This window comes from Falco naumanni, chromosome 6, assembly GCF_017639655.2.
Source record: "Falco naumanni isolate bFalNau1 chromosome 6, bFalNau1.pat, whole genome shotgun sequence".
Classification (NCBI taxonomy): domain Eukaryota; kingdom Metazoa; phylum Chordata; class Aves; order Falconiformes; family Falconidae; genus Falco; species Falco naumanni.
Genome location: NC_054059.1, coordinates 81455009 through 81461052, shown reverse-complemented (window position 1 = coordinate 81461052; position 6044 = coordinate 81455009). Strand labels below are relative to the sequence as shown.

Genomic DNA, 6044 nt, shown 5'->3' with positions numbered 1-6044 from the left:
TCAGACTGGCTGAATAGCTCAGGAAGAGACATTTGTATTATATACATACATGTTTAATAAAATGAATCTTGTGTTGAGAGACAACATTTGTTTAGCCATATTATGCAGCAAAATTTTTGTGGAGAATTGGATGCTAAGGCTGTACAGTTAATCATGCCATGGCTGTCAGTTAGCTCTTTTATGCACTGAGGTGGGGTCTGCATGGGATTTTCACTTAACTTTACTGCGAGGGTGGTGAGACACTGGCACAGGCTGCCCAGAGAAGCGGTGGATGCCCCATCCCTGGCAGTGCTCAAGGCCAAGTTGGATGGGGCTCTGAGCAACCTGGTCTAGCAGAAGGTGTCCCTGCCCATGACGGTGGAGTGGGGGGTGGGAACTAGACAATCTTTAAGGTCCCTTCCAACCCAAACCATTTTAGGAGTCTATGAACTCAGCATTGAAAGTGTCTGGGTCCTAAACTGAGAAATTCTAGCATTACTGATATAGAGCTAATCCAGACCTCTCCCCACATTTACCACTATACAGAGGATTGCAAACTATTTGGAATGAGCACTGAGCTAATGACCAAGGTGCAGTTCCTTGACCAGGTTGTCAGTGGTGGCCCCATTTCTGTAACAAGCTGATCCACACTGGTCTCCTGTCTCTGATCTAATTGCATTGCCCATGCACTTATTAACTCTGACACAGGTGAAATCATCTAGGTATAGGCATCTTGTAGCCAGGATTTTACTTATGCATTTTAGCTTCAAAAAGCTTTTGGGTGGGTTGTCTACCCATGATCATCTGCTGGATGTGCCTGCTTGAAAATGCTTTTAGATGCAATGCAGCACAACCAAAAACTGCACAATGACCACTGACAAAGCATGCTCCAGGCTAGAAATTAGATGCAGCTATGGGCTCAGGCTCTCAGAATGCTATGATTCATATAGAATAGTAGAATCATAGAATCATTTAGGTTGGAAAAGACCTTTAAGATCATCAAGTCCAACTGTTAACCCAGGACTGACAAGTCCACCACTAAACCATGTCCCTAAGCACCACAGCTACATGCTTTTTTAAAATACCACCAGGGACAGTGATTCCATCTCTTCCCTGGGCAGCCTCTTCCAATGCTTAACCACCCTTTCACTGAAGACATTTGTCCTACTCTTTGATCTAAATGTCCCCTGGTACAGCTTGAGGCCATTTCCTCCTGTCCCATTTCTAGTTATCTGGGAAAAGAGAGCAACCCACACCTATCTATAACCTCTCAGGCAGCTGTAGAGAGCGGTAAGGTCCCCCCTGAGCCTCCTCTTCCCCAGGCTGAACCCCCCCAGGTCCCTCAGCCGCTCCTCATCAGCCCTGTGCCCCAGCCCCTGCCCCAGCCCCCTGCCCGGCTCTGGACACGCTCCAGCCCCTCCACGTCCCCCTGCAGTGAGGGGCCCAAAGCTGAACACAGGGGTCCAGGGGCGGCCTCACCAGTGCCCAGCGCAGGGGGACAAATCACTGCCCTGCTCCTGATGGCCACACTCTTTCGCATACCAGCGAGGATGCTGATGGCCACCTGGGCCACCTGGGCACACAGCTGGCTCATGCCCAGCCGGCTGCTGACCAGCACCCCCAGGCCCTTTCCCACCAGGCACCTTCCCAGCCCCCTGCCCCCAGCCTGTAGCGCTGCCTGGGGTTGCTGTGACCCAGGGGGCAGGACCCGGCACTGAGCCATGTTGAACTTCATAAGTACATTGTTATATATTATTATTAGTATTATTATTAGTATCAGTATTGCTAATATATATTGCTGCAATGACCATCAGCATTTCCATAAACATCATGTCATGGGTGCAAGTCCTCAGCCAGTCTTCACTTAAACTGTGAACACAGTGTTGCAGTGAACTAGGCAGAGACACACACTGCCCTGGAGAGCAAACAGGCGTGGTTTGCAATGTTGACAAGTAAAGGGGATAGAGTTCATAATTATCTAACACCTTTTCAACAATATTAGGAGAACTGAATGTTAGTGCCCTAAAAGAGTAAGCAAAATAGTTTATCTGGCACAAAGCCCTGAGTCTTTGAGTCTTTGGTTTCTTCAGTGCAATGCAAGTGAGGACCACAAGAGTAGCTGCTGGATGAGACTGTATGAAGTAGTCTGCAGAAACAGCTGTTCTGCAGACCTCGACCCTGCAGCGTGTGCCCGGTGCCTTCACTGGGGTGGGGGGAACAGGGACCAGCTGCTGGGGTAGTGTTCTACTCAGTGAAACATCAGTAAGGAAAGAGCACTCCAAGACTTCACCCGTCACTTGCTAGGAGCAACTGCTAGTTCTGGGTAACTGACTCCTTTGCTTTACCCTAGAGCTGGCTTTGGCCACTTGTATTTATTTTCTAATGCATATACTTGATGTATTTATTCCAGCTTGCTTTGCTGATTTTCCTTATGGTTGAAGATTTTGCTGCTTTTCTGTTTTCTTTTCACTCAGAAGTGAAATATGGAGTGAAATGTTAACCATCATTCAACTGAACTAAAATGTATTTACTTACGTATTTGATCCGTATCTATCTCATCATTTTGTTACTTGGCTTGCCACATTCAGTGACACTCAGTAAACATCTCATTGAAGCGAATGTCACGTAATTTCAGAATGTGTTCTTGGCTCTGAGAGGCCCAGAATACCTAAGCCTTGTCATCTCTCTGTCAAATTTCAGAGCATGATACATTTCTGTGATAGACCTTGCACAAAATCCTACAGTGGAAGAAACTTACCGAACACAAATGTTTCCAGTATTTCTTTCTGATTATTTTCTGAGCTGGGGAAGAAGAATAATTTTAAATCTCAGTGCCTGAACTGTTATGAGAGATGTGAGCAGACTTGTAGCAGTGTCACAAGAGTGGGAATCAATTCAGTTCCTGACTCAGTTCTGAGTTTTGTGATTATAGACTGTCTGTAGCATACTACTCATCTCATCCACTTTTTAGCAACTAAGCATTAATTGCTTACCCTGATAAAGTCATTTTCAGCTCCACATTGAGGAAGATAATTTCAGTGTCTATAGTGTAGCAATATGGATGTCTGTATTTGAACAAGGTGTCTAAGCTCCCTTGATAGCTGATGGAGACCCGATCAACACAGTCAATAGGGAGGACTCATTTGCCTTAAAAGTGTGTTTAGGTGTCCTGCCTGACCTTTGGCTACCTCTCCAAAAGGATTTGGGTCTCATTTGGATCCTTGTACTGTTCCTGCCAGCTCTGTGGGGGTGTTTTGTGCATCTTAGCCCACTAAATTCCTTTTATTAGGAAAATGCATTGTCTTCCTAAAATTATTTAAGATTTTTCTGAACATTAGACATTTTGTGTCTCATTTTTTCATCTCTGTCAATGATTTCTGCATACAAGATCTAGATTTAAACCTCCTGTCCCGATTGCCAGAAGATATGAGCCAGTATCTCCAGATCAACAAGTCTTTAGCTACCTATTCATGTGGACAAGCTCCTAGGGAGAAGCTAGAAGACAATCATGGCAGAATCATGAATGACATGATGACTGAAGCCCTACAGCCATTGTTTATACAGTTGGGTTATATGATAAGCCAACTTTGAGCCTGTCATTCACAGCTTTGCACTGTTTTCTCTTGCCCCATTTGCCTGGTGCCTCCTCAGCCCCACCTCTGATTTACTGACCACCTTTGCGCATTGTCACCGAGCCTGAAAAAGTCCATGTCATTGTCTTGCCCCTAAATATGTTCAAAAGAATTCAGTTTGAAGCTCAGAAAAATTGAGGTTTGTCACCACACTCCTTGTTTGCTCTTTTGTGGGAACCTACATGTTAAGAGAATAAAAACTTTTATGGCAGTCATTAGGAGCTCATTAGATCTCATTAAGAGGTCAGCAATTTTTATGGCATTTATTTCCGAGTTTGTTGTAATCTTTATTGAATTAATCCCCACTGTTCCAATAATGTAGGTAGGGAGATAGTGGTACATTTTTATGAAGAGAAGGTGTGAGGGATTAGTTTATACTATCCATAGCCTAGAGTAAAAGATGACCCAGTTGACTCCCTTATCTTTCCTTTAAGTTTGAAGTAAAGGCTACCTGAAATACTGTCTTATGTTGCTATACGTTGGCTTTTTTTGTTATCACCCAATACGTTCTTCTGAGTCTCTTTCTGTCTTTTTTAATATCTCTTTGCAGCATTTCAGCTACATATTTGAATATTGCAAAAGCTGCGAGTAAAACATTAGAACAAGAGAACACCAGATAAAAATTCCCATTTGTGGATACAAACCTTCTTAAATTGCCATTATATATTTTGATGATTTTTTAGCCTGTGGGTACTATCACTATAATTTGCAGTGTATAAGTTTTAATAAGCCAATTATAAATGTAATGTATGCTGCAAATATCACCATAGTAGCAGCTTAATAAACAGGGTCTTTTTTAATCGTATCCTCAAAACAGAGTTAATGTACCGTTCTTCTAATTTATAATCAAAATGCAAAACAAAATTCAGCTTAACAGTTATAGTGTAGCTGAGGTACTTCATATCATTAACTTGAAATACCTGAAGGCAAACCTGTTCTTTTCTAACTGTAAAAGATACTAAACAACTACATTTGTATATGTGTATAATATACATAATTGTGTGTCTGTAAATGCATGTATATACATTTACTTCTACCTACATTTATATAAATATAGAAGACATATATATACATACTCCTCTTGAGTATATGATTTCTTAGTGTACCACAAAGTTTACAGCAGAATGATTTTGTGATGTCCACATTCCTCTAGTACAGAGAATGCATTTTGCACAATGTGTGTTGCAATCTTGTTCTTAACAAGGCACAGCAAAATGCCACGAAAGCCCATTCAGAGAGTCTCAAGCTTATATTAACATTATTATTATTTTTCTAATACCCACAGCAGTCAAACCTATGTTCCTTAGGTTGAAGAAGTTAGACCTTGTGGATATTACAATCATAAACCGTAAAGTGTCCAAATTCTCTATATAGTCAGCACTTCTACCTTGGGAAAGGCCAGGTGTGTGACTGACAGCTACACAAATGGAATAACAACTTAATGGTGAGCCTGAATCTTCGCTGATGTATTTTCTTTTGGAAAGTTAGTCATCTAAAGATCAGTCATCTAGTCTACGTTATTCATTTAAGCTACATCTCACCAGTGCAGAAAGAATAATGTTTCCAAAAGAGAACTAATTTCTTCTGAGAAACCTAAAAGATGAAGTTGCCTGGAGTGCCTCTGTCTCTCTCCATTAATGACATAGGAGACTTTAGTAATTAACGTGAACTACATGCTTAAATTTGAGGTTGCTGAACTAAGAAGGAATATCCCTTTCATTCCTGCATCCAGTCCACAGCGTTACAGGGATTATCTGCCACTTAGCAAATTTAGGATATTGCATGAGCAACTCTTTGTATTAAATATATGTGACTTTATGGAAAATTAGCTTTTTTGTTGTTCTTTTAACACTTGATATACTTGATAAAAGTGTGTTTTCATTGGTGTCTTCTAAAAAGAAAACAAGACAAAGTTGCATTGATGAATTGTTCACATTGGATTACTCAATCAGCTCCAATGACTTCTTAATTATTCTTTATAACATAGGCACATGTAAGTATACAGTATTTACTGGGAGGTGGCAGAATGAAGTTGCGACAGAAGAAAAAACCTAAAGACACATTATATATTCTCCACATAAGTCTTGTTTTCCTTTGCTTTGAGCCCTGATCCTATTCCCACTGCAGGTCCATCTTGAGTCCAGTGACATTAGATACTTATTAAAGGTAATTAAATTTAATCAGGCAAATTGTGCCTGACAAATTTGGTGGCCTTCCTTGACAGGGTTACATCGTTGTTGGATAAGGGAAGAGTGACTGACATCATCTGCCTGGACTTGTGCAAAGCATTTGACACTGTCCCTCATGACATTCTTGTCCCTAAAGGAGAGAGGCATGAATCTGATGGGTGGACCACTCAGTGGATAAGAACTTGTCTGGATGGTCACACTCAGAGAGTTGCAGTCAACGACTCACTGTGCAAGTGGAGACCAG

General features: G+C 41.6%; 1 long non-coding RNA gene across 1 annotated transcript; it reads right to left on the bottom strand.

Annotated features, from left to right (window-relative positions):
* Window positions 1-1059: 1059 nt before the first annotated feature.
* Window positions 1060-4959, bottom strand: LOC121090667. Its single transcript, XR_005828645.1, has 3 exons — window positions 4949-4959; window positions 4684-4689; window positions 1060-1146 (listed from the first exon to the last, which is right to left on the bottom strand). It is a non-coding gene; the product is annotated as an uncharacterized LOC121090667 (long non-coding RNA).
* Window positions 4960-6044: the final 1085 nt, after the last annotated feature.